This window comes from Somniosus microcephalus, chromosome 1 (genome assembly GCF_052327205.1).
Source record: "Somniosus microcephalus isolate GS21.2 chromosome 1, FLI_Smic_1.0, whole genome shotgun sequence".
NCBI classification, from domain to species: domain Eukaryota; kingdom Metazoa; phylum Chordata; class Chondrichthyes; order Squaliformes; family Somniosidae; genus Somniosus; species Somniosus microcephalus.
The window spans coordinates 369680005-369696499 of record NC_140987.1 but is presented as its reverse complement, the minus strand read 5'-3'; positions in this window follow the sequence as shown (position 1 = coordinate 369696499).

Below are 16495 nucleotides of genomic sequence, written 5' to 3'. Positions count from 1 at the left end.
ATCAGCGGCATCTCCCAGTCGGCCTCACACACCTGCATCATGCAGGTCACCAATGCCCTCTTTGCAAAGGCGCACAATTATATCCACTTTTTAAAAATTTGTTTATGGGCTGTGGGCATTGCTTGCAAGGCCAGCATTTATTGCCCATCCTTAATTGCCCTTGAGAAGGTGGTGGTGAGCTGCCACCTTGAACTGCTGCAGTCCGTGTGGTGATGGTACTCCCACAGTGTTGTTAGGTCGGGAGTTCCAGGATTTTGACCCAGCGACGATGAAGGATCGGCGATATACTTCTAAGTCAGGATGGTGTGTGACTTGGAGGGGAAATTGGAGGTGGTGGTGTTCCCATGCGCCTGCTGCCCTTGTCCTTCTAGGTGAAAGAGGTCGCGGGTTTGGGAGGTGCTGCCTTGGCGAGTTGCTGCTGCAGTGCATCTTGTAGATGGTACATACTGCAGCCATGGTACGCCGGTGGTGGAGGGAGTGAATGTTTAAGGTGGTGGATGCCAATCATGCTGGTTGCTTTGTCCTGGATGGTGTCGAGCTTCTTGAGTGTTGTTGGAGCTGCACTCATCCAGGCAAGTGGAGAGGCTTTGGAGAGTCAGGAGGTGAGACACTCGCCACAGAATATCTAGCCTCTGACCTGCTCTTGTTGCCACAGTATTTATGTGGCTGGTCCAGTTATGTTTCTGGTCAATGGTGACCACCAGGATGTTGATGGTGGGGGATTTGGCGATGGCAATGCTGTTGAATGTCAAGGGGAGGTGGTTAGACTCTCGCTTGTTGGAAATAGTCATCCTGGCACTTCTGTGGCGTGAATGTTACCTGCCACTTATCAGCCCAAGCCTGAGCATCGTCCAGGTCTTGTTGCATGCGGGCATGGACTGCTTCATTATCTGAGGAGTTGTGAATGGCGCTGAACACTGTGCAGTCATCAGCGAACATCCCCATTTATGACCTTATGATGGAGGAACGGCCATTGATGAAGCAGCTGAAGATGGTTGGACCAAGGACACTGCCCTGAGGAACTCCTGCAGTGATGTCCTGGGGCTGTGATGATTGATCAACACAACCATCTTCCTTTATGCTAAGTATGACTTCAGCCTCTGGAGAATTTTCCCCCCGATTCCCAATGGCTTCAGTTTTACTAGGGCTCCTTGATGCCACACTCAGTCAAATGCTGCCTTGATGTCAGGGCAGTCACTCTCACCTCACCTCTGGAATTCAGCTCCTTTGTCCATGTTTGGACCAAGGCTGTAATGAGGTCGGGAGCCAAGTAGTCTTGGTGGAAACCAAACTGGGCATCAGTGAGCAGGTTATTGGTGAGTAAGTGCTGCTTGATAGCACTGTCAATGACACCTTCCAGCACTTTGCTGATGATCGAGGGTAGACTGATGGGGCGGTAATTGGCCGGGTTGGATTTGTCCTGCTTTTCGAAGACAGGACATACCTGGGCAGTTTTCCACATTGTCAGATAGATGCCAGTATTGTAGCTGTACTGGAACAGCTTGGCTAGAGGCGCGGCTAGTTCTGGAGCACAAGTCTTCATCACGATAGCCGGAATGTTTTCAGGGCCCATAGCCTTTGCTGTATCCAGTGTGCTTAGCTGTTTCTTGATATCACGTGGAGTGAATCAAATTGGCTGAAAGCTGGCTTCTGTGATGGTGGGGACCTCAGGAGTAGACCGATATGGATCATCCACTTGGCACTTCTGGCTGAAGATGGTTGCAAGCACTTCAGCCTTGTCTTTTGCATTCACGTGCTGGGCTCCACCATCATTGAGGATGGGGATATTCATGAAGCCTCCTCCTCCCGTTAGTTGTTTAATGGTCCACCACCATTCACGACTGGATGTGGAAGGACTGCAGAGCTTCGGCCTGATCCGTTGATTGTGGGATTGCTTAGCCCTGTCTATAGCATGCTGCTTTCACTTTTTAGCCTGCATATAGTCCTGTATTGCAGCTTCCCCAGGTTGCCACCTCATTTTTAGTTACACCAGGTGTTGCTCCTGGCATGCTCTTCTACACTCCTTACTGAACCAGGGTTGGTCCCCTGGCTTTTTGGTAATGGTAGAGCATGGAATATGCCAGGCCATGAGGTTACAGATTGTGGTGGAATACAATTCTGCTGCTGCTGATGGCCCACAGCGCCTCATGGATGCCCAGTTTTGAGCTGCTAGATCTGTTCTGAATCTATCCCATTTTGCTCCATAGTAGTGTCACACAACACAATGGAGGGTGTCTTCAGTGTGAAGACGGGACTTCATCTCCACAGGACTGTGCGGTGGTCACTGCTACCAATACTGTCATGGACAGATGCATCTACGACAGGTGGATTGGTTAGGATCTGTAAGGGGTTTTAGATCGCCGAGGTTTCTCTCTCTAGAGGCCTCTCTCTCTTGCACAGTAAAACCTTGAGTGGTTCGACCCACTCGCCCTTTAGATTCCATACTCTGGATATGGGGCAGGAACTACAATGTAGAGAAAACTCTTGTAGACCAAGTTTGATGAAACGAAATGAAATTTTATTGCATATGGAAAAATAAATCAAATGCAAGCAGATAAGAGAGTACATGGGAGGGAAAAACACAAACAAATCATAATGACACAATACTAACTAAGGCAAATACAGGCATCTTATACTCTACAAAGATCATCATGAAATAAGGAAACACACGGAACATCGAGGGACAACTCATGTTAATTGTACCCTTAAATCCACCCCCTTAAACCTATCTAGATCTGATTGTGAAGGGCCAGAAACATGCTCACCAATCCAACTAGGAAGTGCAAGGTTTTGAACCAGTCTGTTTTGATCCTTTCAGACGTTCCATCTCCACGTGGATCGTGGAGCCGCAGCGAGCTGCGCCACACCTCTCTCCTGAGGTGGGGGTCGGGGGCGGCTGGACACCGGCTGGTTCTGGATGTCGTCAGAGTCGGGGATCGTTGGCTCGACCCTGGTCAGAGGAGCCTTGGGCTGGTCTTCATATTCAGTTTAATTTTCATCTCTTCCCGAGCCGGAGTGGCTGGAAGGTTTCTGCTCTCGGGTTTTATTTATTTTTTGTTTCTTCTCCCAAGTTGGGTCGAAGGCCTCTCGTTTCGGCAATGGCCCGGAGTTGGTCGATGATCTCCCGATGGTTTTCCCCGGGGCGGGACGTCGGCTTCCAACGACCTTCTTGATGTTGGCTTAATTCTTCTTCCTCCTCCGATGGTGGAGAGGAGTTTGCTGATCTTCTCCCGAAGTGACTCCTCTTCACCCACTGCCACTCGGTCGTGTGTCTCTGCCACCGTAACTGTGTCTCCAACTGGTCTCCAACTGTGTCTCCAACTGTGTCTCCAACTGTTTCTCCGCCACTGATCTCCAACCGTGTCTCCAACCGTGTAACTGTCCAACTCCGACTCCTCCAATTATACCTTTTCTTCAGAGGCTTCCCCTTCCCGCCCAAAATCAGGTTATTCTTTGTTTAACTTTTAGCGGGCTGGGAGCACAGCGGGGTAGTTATTATATTTTAAAATGCTTTAGATGGCCGATAAAGGCCCATCTCTGGTCTGGAATGACCTTCATTGTTTTTAATATCCTGCTGATCTCGTTATCTAGTCCTTGGTGCTGTTCTCATGAATATGAAATTGTCCCCTTTTGTCTGGGTCAACATTTAGATGGCCTCTGTCTCCAGGCCGATCTTGACTGGATCTGCATCTAATCCATATGTATATGTGTAGGTCTGGTTTCGTTCTCTCAGAAACGGCTTCCAGAACTTACTGTGGGTTGAATCCACAAAGCTGCCTGAGGATTCACAGGAACCATTTAAAAATGTTCCAATAAGCCGGTCACGTGGTATGGCAGCCATTTTGTATGCCCCTTTTTCTGGGCTTCTTTTAAAACAGTCTTTAAAATCATGGCCTCTTCTGCCATTTGACCCTTATTAATGTAAAGTTCAATTTTGCGAATCCTACACTCCCCCCTGATGATACTGTAACTTGCTTGTAGTATCATAATTCTGGTTGAGCAAAATTTTCTGACTTTCCACAATCTAATCATCCTCAGTATTTACCTATCTATGACCCCACAACACATACATTTCCCATTTCAGAAAAATCTAGTGTACATTAAGCATCTATAGATGACAATACCTTGGAGTTAAAAATCTAACAACTTACTTCCAGGCATGGAAGGTGTCCTTATACCCCTATGTCACCTAGTGCATACACATTACCCTTTTAATAATAACATCACATCTAATAAGACTTCAATAATAAACTGAAATACACACGAAAATCAAAATGCACATGAATACATATCAAAATAATACAGCGGAGGGAGGGAAAACTTTAACTTTATACACAGCAGCAAAAGTCTAAATGGGTGTCTCTTCTTCTACCCGCACATAATGCTCCCTCCATTCTCCTCTATTCTCATACTTTTGCAAATGCTTGACCTTTTTACAGTGTACAAACAGTAAATAAATTACAATGACAACCTGGCACACTACAAGAATGTGCGAGGCTATCTTAATCCAAGAAGGGACTTCTATATTAGTGAACAGGTCCCACCACGGTGGGGTCACTATGTCCAATATGTCTGCCCCTATCTCTAAAATCTTCTGCTACAGTGTGTAGAAGTGTTTCTGTGAAGCAACAACGGCTTTTAATATCTTGGTGAGGTGTTCAGGGAGAGGGGGAATGATATATCCAAAATGTGCAATGAATTGCTGCAGATCGGTGAAATTTTCTTTCACAGTGATGTGAACAGTGGAAGGTTCAGGAATGGGGACAATTCACTCTTGGGCCACTTGAACTTCTGCCCTGGGCTTGAAACAGAAGCTGCTGTCACTAACCGGACACCAACCATGCTGTCCATGCTGGTAGTGGGGCACTGCAGTGGTGACACAGTATGTCCCACCTCCTATATATGCCACCTGCGGGGGCACATGGCCTTGTGCCATTGCTTCCATGGTGCAATTTATAGGCTTCGCGCCAGCAGTTCTGAACCTGCACTGTGGCTTTGAATGGGCATTCAAGTGCTGGGAACACAGGATGATGTGTGCTCCCCGGCTCCAGCACCCCGAGAGGTCAGTACCCATCATTGCATGCTCCCATCGAATAATGTAAGGTGGGAACCCTGTGTAGTGAATGTGTGCAACCCCTGAATGATTCCAATGTTCTCCACCCAGTATACCGGGGCGGGTTTAGCTGCCTTTCCCATCACCGGCATTCTTACCACTATACCCATAATGGTGTGATTAGACCATCCACAGTCCACTGGGACTGCGTAGGCCTCTGAAGCTAGTCTGAGCTGGCACGGACTCAATGTATTCCCAAAAGGGTGGAGTGCTGCGAGGTGCTTGTTGCTGATCCAGGAGGGGACTAAACCTTGTTTTAAATCCTCCAGGTTACTGCGGCCCTCACCCAGTAACCACGCACCATATAGCACACAAGCTTCGTTCTGCGCAGCCTGATCAGATGCGTTCCGATCCTCCCTGATGAGAGCATTTACCGTTATGGCATGTGTAATGTATATACCTTTAAGGGGGAACTATCTTTTACAGCTCATGTATACTGCAGTACCGGCAGTGACCAAACATGTATATAGCACTGAGTAGTAATCTGTACAGATCAGTTCCAGTGTGAGCCACGTTGAGTAAACACCTGTTGTACCATTCTCCTGCAGTCTGTTTCTTATTATACACAGACACAACATTGGCGACAAGGCAAGTTCGAACCTACCTGCAACTCTGCATCACCTCCCGGTGATTCATTCCTGGAGATCAGTGGATTGGAGGTCAAGGCCAGAGACTCGGGCGTCGACCACGCGCAACCGCCCAGTCATCCAGCAGAGACGCGAGAATTGCGGGGGAGGCTGTGGAGAGCCAGGCTTGGCTTTCCAGTCGAGGTGGTCCAGCGAAACGGGCTGGCAACAGGTAGTGCGCAGACCCTTCCCGGACAGCGGCGGGCTAGAGCCCGACCGAGTGGCACAGCAAAGGGCCGAGCAGCGTCGACGGGGGAGAGAGAGAGAGGGCAGAGTGCACAGGGCACAGCCGGTGTTCAGGGGCCGAGCAGCGTCGAAGAGAGGGAGAGAGAGACACGCAGAAACCCGTGAGGTGCCGCCATTGCCACAAGGACCGCCGAGAGCGGCGTTGGCAGCAGCGCAGGAGAAGCGCGCGAAACCTACAGGGCGCCACCATTGCCACGAGAACTGCTGGGAGCGGCGTTGGCAGCAGCGGGGGAGGAAGGAAAGCGCGGGAGATGCCATTTTAAGCCATTGGGAGACGCCATTTTATACCACACCCAAAATGCTGAAGAGTGGCAGTATCACCGCATTTGACAATGAAGTCGAAGATTGGACTACATATGTCGAACGAATAGAGGTATACTGCAAGGCAAATTAGGTGTCAGATGACAAGAAAGCGTCGGTATTGTTAAATTTAATGGGTGCAAAGACGTATGGTTTATTACGAAATCTAGTAACCCCAACGAAGCCAATGGAAAAGAGTTTTGAAGACAAGTAACGATACTACAGGAACTTTTAAACCCCACAACGCTGCTGATAGCAGAAAGATTCAAGTTTCACAAACGGAACCAGCATAAGGATGAAAGCAATGCTGATTATTTTACAGAACTGCGCAAACTATCGAAACACTGCCAGTTTGGAGCGGGACTGGCAGATACCTTAAGGGACAAGTTTGTGTGTGGGCTTCAAAGTGAAGGAACCCAGAAACGGCTTTTACCTGAAAAGGACCTTACGCTGGAAAAGGCTTTCAGCATTGCGGTATCATATGAAGCAGCAGCACGGGGCGCTGCAGAGATACAACAGAGACCGCAAGAATATGGCACAAACGAAATGTCATATGGAACAGAGAAGTGCTATCGCTGCGGCAGAACAACACACGACCAGAATGATTGCTGGTTCAAAGACAAAGTGTGCAGACAGTGTGGAAAAGTAGGACACATAGCACGAGTCTGCAGGTCGGGAAAGAAAACCAGCAATAAGAAACCTACCAAAGGAAAGTACAAGAAGGTACATAAGATGACGGAGAATAGTTCAGATGAACAAAAGAGTGATAACGTCTCCGAAAGCAGGGAACTGAGTTGTCTGAAACTACATAATGTGATCACAACGGAGGATCACCGAACCATTTGGGTCACTCTCAAGATAGCAGGAGTCCAGGTAAAGATGGAATTGGACACAGGATCAGCCCTAACAGTCATAAACCGATGGGACTACAAGCGGCTATTCTCACACATACCCTTGAGAGACACAAAAATTATTTTGAAGATGTACACGGGGCTAAAAGTCTACCCCAAAGGAAAAATAAGGGTGACCGTTATATATAACAGTAAGGAAACAACAAAACTAGACCTGTATGTATTGCAAGATGGAGGACAACCATTACTGGGACGTGAATGGATCCGGAAAATACAACTGGATTGGCCTTCCATACAGGCACTGACTGTGGCTGACAAAAAGGATGATGACGTCACACCTGGGCGACTGTCAAAGATCCTAACTGATGTGAAAGAAGTGTTTCAGCAAGGACTCGGAACACTAAAAGGCATGACAGCAATGATTAAAATTGAAGAAAAGGCAAGCCCAAAGTTTTTTAAGGTGATCCGCCCAGCCGTCGAAGCAGAGCTGGAGAGTCTGGATCGTTCAGGTGCACTGTCCAAGGTAGACTGGAGCGAGTGGGCTACACCCATCATCCCAGTGATGAATAAGTCGTTGAGCAGCACGCCTGGGGAACCATGGAAGGTTCGCATCTGTGGGGACTTTAAGGTAACAGTGAACCCGGTCCTTCACACCGTACAATATCCACTTCCGCGGATTGAAGATATTTTTGCCTCGCTATCTGGAGGGAAACGCTTCACTAAGATTGATCTGGCCCAGGCGTATCTGCAAATGGAGGTAGAAGAAACATCAAAAAAATACCTCACAATCAACACCCATAAAGGTCTCTACCAATACAACCGGCTGGTATTCGGGGTAGCAGCAGCTCCGGCTATTTGGCAGAGGGCAATGGAACAAGTCCTGCAAGGGATCCCAGGGACCTAGTGTTATTTGGACGACATCCTGGTCACGGGCAAAAATGACAGTGATCATCTTGCCAACCTGGAGCAGGTGCTCAGTAGATTGCAGGAATATGGGCTCCGAGCTAACCGCCCCAAAAGCGAGTTTTTTGGAAAACAGATCTCATATTGTGGCCACGTTATCGATAAAGAGGGGTTACATAAGTCCCCAGAGAAGTTTGAGGCAGTAGTCAAGGCTCCAGCACCGGAAAATGTGTCACAACTGAGGTCGTTCCTCGGGCTGGTAAACTACTACCATAAGTTCTTGCCAAATTTGTCTACAATACTACACCCACTGAACACCCTACTGCAAACTGGGGTGCCATGGAAGTGGAGTGACGAATGTAGACGAGCTTTCCAGAAGAGCAAAACACTAATCACATCGAATGAGGTATTGGCCCATTACAACCCAGCATTACCAAGTCGGTTGGCATGTGATGCGTCACCCTACGGCATTGGAGTGGTGCTGTCGCACAAATTCTCGGACGGCTCAGAGAGGCCAATAGCCTTTGCGTCACGATCACTAACCTCAGCCAAGCTTAACTATGCCCAGATTGACAGGGAGGCCCTCAGCCTAGTGTGGGGAGTGAAAAAGTTCAATCACTATCTGCACGGGCAGAAATTCACCTTGCTGACTGATCACCAGCCTCTTGTCTCCATTTTTAATCCGAAGAAGGGCGTTCCGGTGATGACTGCGCAACGACTACAAAGATGGTCACTTTTTCTAGGGGCGCACCACTATGAGATTGAATATCAGGGTACGAAACAGCATGGAAATGCTGATGGGTTACCTCGCCTGCCACTGCCTACTGCGGAGGAAGCACCAGCAGTGGATCCTGTCGAAATATTCCATTTGACTATAGTTGAATACCTACCGGTAACTAACGCTTGTATCGAAAAGGAAACCCAAAATGACCCGACACTGTCTCGGGTATATGATTTGATGGTGAAGGGATGGCCAGCACATGGCGACTCACTGTTGCCAGCATTCTCGACAAGGAGAGAACAGCTGTCAGTGTGCTGGGGGACCTTGATGCGTGGGTCCCGAGTGGTGATTCCACCCAAGTTAAGGGATAGAGTGCTCAATGAGCTTCATGAGGGTCATCTGGGAGGGGTAAAAATGAAAAGCCTAGCCAGGGCTTATGTGTGGTGGCCGGGAATCGATAAACAAATTGAGGTCCTGACCAAGAGCTGCTCAGGAAGCCAGAAAGTCCAAAATGCACCACCACAGGCCCCTCTACACCCATGGGAGTGGCCCTCATCTCCATGGCAATGGGTGCATATTGATTTTGCTGATCCATTCATGGACTCAATGTTTTCAATAGCCGTGGATGCGCACTGGAAATGGCCTGAGGTCATCAAAATGTCCTCCACCACCACGGAGAAAACTATTGCAGTCCTACGGACCATTTTTGCCAGGAATGGCTTGCCAGAACAGATTTGCTCCGACAACAGTCCTCAGTTTGTGTCCGAAGAGTTCCAGAGGTTCTTGAAAAAGAATGGGGTAAGGCATTACACATCCGCCCTGCATCATCCAGCCACAAATGGATTGGCTGAGAGGTTTGTACAAACCTTTAAGAAGGCAATAAAGGCTATGTACAATGACAACATTCCGCTGCAGCACAAGGTGGACAATTTCCTGTTCGCCTACCGGAATGCGACACATGCAGTCACCAACCAGGCCCCAGCCATGATGTTCTTGAACCAAAGGTTAAGATCTCGCCTGGATTTGCTCAGACCAAACGTACGAAGAGATGTTGAGAGGAAGCAATCCCAGCACATCCATGAGAAGCCAACAAGGAGCTTCAATGTAGGGCAACCAGTCTTGGCCCGCGACTACCAAACAGAAAAATGGCAGCCAGGAACGATATGCACACGGCAGGGCCCATTAATGTACACAGTGGATGTTGGGGAGAGCATCGTGAGACGCCATGCTGACCAGATCCTAGAGTCACAGGAACAAATCAACCCCATGCCTCGCCCATACGTACCTGGTGATGAACCCGACGTACAGGTCACATCTACCCCAGAAACAGTAGCATCGGAAGCTGATGAACCAACCGACGACAGGGGGCCAGAATCGCCTCCGCACCAAGAGCAAGACACTCGGGAAAGGCGTTATCCTGAAAGGATCAGGAAGCCTCCCCAAAGACTGAATATATAAATAGACTATTTTCAGCTAATGTTGCATGTTAAAAGTGTTAATTTTAATTAGTTTGATTAGTACGACCAGATTTAGGAACGGCTTCTTTCCCAGGGCTGTCATCCTACTGAACTCCACAAATAAACTCTAAAGCCTGCACATCTGCCAATGCACTTTATTATGGTTATGTTTATGTTAATGTATTACAAGCCAAATGTATGTTGAATGTTTAAATGTCTTAATCTAAATGTACACTCTCGGGAGCCGCAAGCCTACATTTTGTTGTACTGCACTTGTGCACTAACAATGACAATAAAGTTGATTATTATTATTATTTAATTGTTAAATGAGTGTTATGGTACTGTTAATCTAAAAGGGGAGGAATTGTAATGTATATACCTTTAAGGGGGGAACTATCTTTTACAGCTCATGTATACTGCAGTACCGGCAGTGACCACACCTGTACATAGGACTGAGTCGTAATCTGTGCAGATCTGTTCCAGTGTGAGTCACGTTGAGTAAACACCTGTTGTACCGTTCTCCTGCAGTCTGTGTCTTATTATACACAGACACAACAGCGTGTTTCTCCAGCTCTGCTATTATCTCTTTTAAGTGTAGTGTCATGGCCTGGTCCTCATGTAACTCAGAACCCACTACCTTATTCTCATCAGTCAGTATCTTTCTTAACTGTGTTTTTAAACCATTGATCTGGGTTTGCAGCTCCACGTCTTCCAGTGTGTTGATGACGGAAGTTCCTGTATTAAAAGCTGTGAACATATCATTTACTGCACCCCTTCTTTGTCTCCCTACTCTGTCCAAGACTTCATGTGGTGTGGTGTACCATTCGGCTCTGTCGACATCGGCAAAGTCGAATTCGTAAAACTGTTTAAACATGTTTGTTAACAGGACCTGGTATAATTGCTCCATTTCCCTGGGGCACCACTCTGGCAATCGTACCTCAGTGAGGTTTAAAATCACCGAAGCCACCACGTAGTGAACCCCTTGGTACAGTAACTGACCTGTGGGTACCAATACCAATCCGTTCCCGGGTCCCTTTGTCGTGGTGGGGCACCCTTCCTTGAGGGCTTCAGCTACTGGAATTGTGGGCAGCGGCTTGCGGGGTCGGGTGATGAGCTCAGTGGCGTTTACTGGGATCTGAGAGTATGGGACTCCGCACGCCCGTGTGCTGACGTCCCACCTCATTCCTTGTCCAGCATCCTGCCACTGTCTTTGGAAAAAGATGGAGATGCCTGTGGGGCAAGCGCGTTCTGAACCCCACATACAGATGTAGATCCCCGCATCTGGTTCCCACCATTTGTCCCAACAGACACTCAACCTCCCATGAGTTCCTGTAATCGTCCAATGGGTGTTGTTACCCAGTCTCTCCCACCCCACAGTGGAGTTCTTCATGGTGCTGCTCAATTTGCGCAGCCACCACCAACGATCCAAAGGTACATGTCCCAGACAGTTCAAGCGAATCTTCTTTCCCACGGTGACGCTGATCCTGGGTGCAATGATTCGCACCCTGGGGCACATCAGAGATGTCTCTCTGTACGCAAACCCCGTCTGGCTGGAGTATTCAGTAGAGTTCGACCCCAGCCAGCCTGGCCATCTTCCTTCATGGAAGTAGGCAGCAGTCTCTTCAGCGTCCCGTGGGCCGTTTCAGTCAGTCGCGATGGGGCCTCTGTCCCCAGAGCACCCGTAAGTGGTGGAGTCCTTAGTGTGGCCCCGATAGGCCCAGCTCCACCCGATCGTCATGAACGCGACGAGGATCCTTCTCATCTTTCTCCTGGTTCCTGCAACAAATCACACAATATAGCCAGGCTCCCGAGAGATTCTGGCTTAGGTGACGGCATGATCGGGTCTTTCGACCTCGATCCAAAACTACACACATACTGGGCAGATTTAAAACTACATAAACTCTAATCATTTTAATATTTACACACCTTAAACTTAAACTTAAACTTAACTTATGTACAGCGCCGCCCATCCCCGGGCGGCTTGCCTCATCCCTGATTGGACTGCAGCTCGCTGCTCCCTGTGGCGGGGCTGCAGTGACCTGTGGCTTGGGTTCCCCGCAGCCTTTTGCTGTTAATCGGGGACTGCGTTTTGTCAAGGATTTCTCAGGTCGGCGTTTACTGGGAGCAGGGGACTCGGGCCAAGGTTTTACTGGCTGAGGCGTTTGAGTCGACCTGCGAAAAGGTACTTTAGGCGTGGCTCCCTTAGCGAGTGGACCTTCGGGGGGGACCTTAGCTCTCACAGTCCGTGGCTCTTCCACGACTGTGGGCTTCGGCCCCCTTCCCTCAGGCTCCACCCCTTTGGGATTCGGGCAGTCTCCCTTGGCGAGTGGACCTTCGGGTGGGACTTTAGCTCTCACAGCCCGTGGCTCTTCCACGACTGTGGGCTTCGGCTCCCTCCCCTCAGGCTCCGCCCCTTCGGGATTCTTGTAGGCTCCCTTGGCGAGTGGACCTTCGGGTGGGACTTTAGCTCTCACAGCCCGTGGCTCTTCCACAACTGTGGGCTTCGGCTCCCTCCCCTCAAGCTCCACCCCTTCCGGATTTGGGTCAGTGGCAGATGGCTCCTCCTCACCTGTCCCTACAGGTGGAGGATCTCTGCCCCCAATTTCTACCTCCCCCACGCTCGAGTCGAGGGCGGGACCTCCGTCCTCCGATTCCAACTCCTCCAGAATCGTGTCGAGGGCGGGACCTTGTTGTTCGGGCCCCTCCTCGTCCGAGTCCCACGCCATAGGCGAAGCATCCCCCCAGGTGGGCGGGACAGCTTCTCCTTCCAAGCAGACTACAATGCCAGCTTGTGTGGTCTGTGACTCATCGTGCGCCGTAGGCTGAGGATCTTTACCCTCAGACCTGGCTTCGGTTGCTGATGCTCTTGCACCCGGTTTAAACAGTTTGCACTGCTTCATGCAAAACCACTTGTTGCGTCGGGGCACCTCAACTATGCGAGTGGCGTAGACCGGTGGATTTTCCACTGATTCCGGTCTATCCTCCTAGTCTACGGCTCTCTCGCCAACGCATAGGGTTAGACCCAAGAATTTTACTTCACGCCGGCCAACCCGCGCCTTCGTAGGGTTTTCCTTAACACTCTCTATCTCCTTCACACTCGTACCCGCTCCCCAGAGACAATGATTTCTCAGGTGCACGTGGATCCCGTGGGCCACCAAGAAATCAGACCCCAGGACTCCCGTTCCACCTCCCACCTCCCCCTTCATTAGTGTACACTTCCACGTGGTGCGGAGTGATCCTAAACGAATGGAGAGGGGAAGGGAATGTGTGCCAGCCTGTTCTTCGCCCGTGAAGCCCGACAGAAGGTATGGGACCCCGGTGGACAGAGGCGAGGCGGTGGGGTTATCTGCGTGGATTACGGTGCACGATGCTCCCGTATCCAACAGATAGGTCCCTTTCACCTCCTCCACTTCCATCTCCACGAGGGGTCGTCTCCATACATCATATCGCAGCGCACACAGGTAGACGGACTGCGCCGACTCTAGTCACTTGGGCACAGCGGTCGGGGTTTTGGGAGCGACAAGACCAGTGGTGACGGCTATTTTCCCCTGCGAAATCATCAGAGACCGCATTGTCTCTATGATCGATTCAATCGTAGCGGGATCCATAACTGCACCAGCTCCTTGTGCTGGGGCAGGAGCTACGGCTTGGGTTTTGGCTGGTGCTGGGGCGGTGGTCTGGGCTTGGGCTTGGGCTGCGGGAAATCTCCCTTTACTATCCTTCCACGGATTTCCACAGTCCTTGCGCCAATGTCCATCCTTCCCACACCCGTAGCAATTGAGCTTGGCTTGGACAGGGCGATTCCCCTCCTGACGCCACTCCTTCTTGCTTGGGGCTGCGGGCACGCACCTTTCCCTTCTGGGGAGGTGTCTCCTGACCTCTACAATTCTTCTACGCAACATTTAGCTGACAGAGTACCGTCTCCTCTGTGACGCCGGGACCTTGGGGATCAAACCAGGAGCTGCCTAGGGCCAGTATCTCTGGCAAGCTGTTGGTAACCAAGCAACTGAGCCAATGAACCCGCTGTTCGTCGCTCATTGCAGCCCGTTCAGGCATACCCGGGCAGCTGCGTCGACACACTGGCCACAGCCTTTCTGCGAAAACCCATGGGTGTTCTCCAGATAGCTGCATGGTCCCTTCTACACGGTTGAGCAGACTACCGTCGTCCACTTCCATTACTTCTAAAACTTCCTCCCTGAGATCCGTATACCCTTTCCGTCCCCTCTTACTATCCTCTCAGAGGCACTGAAGGATTGTGCAATCCAGCGAGAAAAGCAACAGTTTCACCTGTTCCTGATCATCACAGTCATGAATGGCTGCTGTTTCCTCTATCTCCCTGAAATGAATCGAGGGATCTCCCTTTACGGTGAGTCGTGCGAGGTGGCTCACCATGGACCTTAATTGCGGGCCAGCGTAGGGCACCACAAGCTGGTTCTGGTGGGGTCCGATCCCGCCATCGGCAGCGTTAGGACCGAAACTCTGGTGCCGAGCGGGACACATTGGTGCCGGTCCCGGCTTTGCTACCAGTGGTTCTTCCTCACATTCCACCTCGGCTACCTCCTCTTTCACTACCCCCTCTTTTTCCGGCCAAGTCTCACTATAGCTCGGCGGTGCTGAGGGCTCGGTGCCTGGTAACACATTTAACTCAGCTGGAATCGGCTGTTTTGATTCCTTTAAAAAGTCCATGTGACTAGCTTTCGGGCTGACGAGACACACCATGCCTTTTGCCTTTACCAGGGCCGTTCTTAGGTCCTCTATGGTCATTTGGCAGTGCTCTCAAACCTGTGCTCGAGGGCTAGCTTGTAAGCTGCCTTAACCTCCACTACTCTCTCCTCCTGCACTCTTAGCTGTTGTGCGAGGAGGGCGTTTTTCTCCCATATCCTCGTTTCATTAATCTTTGCCTCAGTAACCTGGCACTCCAGGTACTCTATCCTAGCCTAATGTTGACTAGCTACCACTTGGCATTCCTGATTCAGCGCGTGAAGTGCTGTGATGAGTTTTTCCCCTCCCACGGCCTTTTCCTCTATCTCTGCTGCCTGGGTTGTGATCTTGGCTGCCTGTGCTGCAATGACCCAGTCCAAAATCTGGACCTGCTTCTTGTAACACATCAGCCACACTGCCTTCTCTACTGACTTCTTATGCTCTTTGCGCTCTGTCCACCTGATGGCTGCGTCCACTGGACGCCCATCCAGTAAGAGATCAGAAATCCACTGCTTAGTGAGATTTACCTTGCCAAAGACAAAATCCGCTATCCTCTCATCCATTGCATTTCGACCATTCAAACTTGGATCTACTACATTGCAATCCTGCTGCCAGAGTCCTGCCGCGGTCGCCATTTTCTGTAAGGGGTTTTACATCGCAGAGGTTTCTCTCTCTAGAGGCCTCTCTCTCTTGCACAGTAAAACCTTGTGTGCTTTGACCCACTCGCCCCTTAGATTCTATAATCTGGACTTTGGGGCAGGAACTACAATGTAGAGAAAACTCTTGTAGACCAAGTTTGATGAAACAAAATGAAATTTTATTGCATATGGAAAAATAAATCAAATGCAAGCAGGTAAGAGAGTACATGGGAGGGAAAAACACAAACAAATCATAGCGACACAATACTAACTAAGGCAAATACAGGCATCTTATACTCTACAAAGATCATCATGAAATAAGGAAACACACGGAACATCGAGGGACAACAACTCATGTTAATTGTACCCTTAAATCCACCCCCTTAAACCTATCTAGATCTGATTGTGAAGGGCCAGAAACATGCTCACCAATCCAACTAGGAAGTGCAAGGTTTTGAACCAGTCTGCGTTTGATCCTTTCAGGCGTTCTGTCTCCACGTGGATCGTGGAGCCCCAGCGAGCTGCGCCACACCTCTCTCCTGAGGTGGGGATCGGGGGCGGCTGGACACCGGCTGGTTCTGGATGTCGGCGTGGTCGGGGATCGTCAGCTCGACCCTGCTCAGAGGAGCCTTGGGCTGGTCTTCATATAGGTTCCTTCAGTTTAATTTTCGTCTCTTCCCGAGCTGGAGTGGCTGGAAGGTTTCTTCTCTCGGGGTTTTATTTATTTTTTGTTTCTTCTCTCAAGTTGGGTCGATGGCCTCTCATTTCGGCAACGGCCCGGGGATGGTCGATGATCTCCCGATGGTTTTCCCCGGGGCGGGACGCCGGCTTCCAATGACCTTCTTGATGTTGGCTTAATTCTTCTTCCTCCTCCGATGGTGGAGAGGAGTTTGCTGATCTTCTCCCGAAGTGACTCCTGTTCACCCACTGCCACTCGGT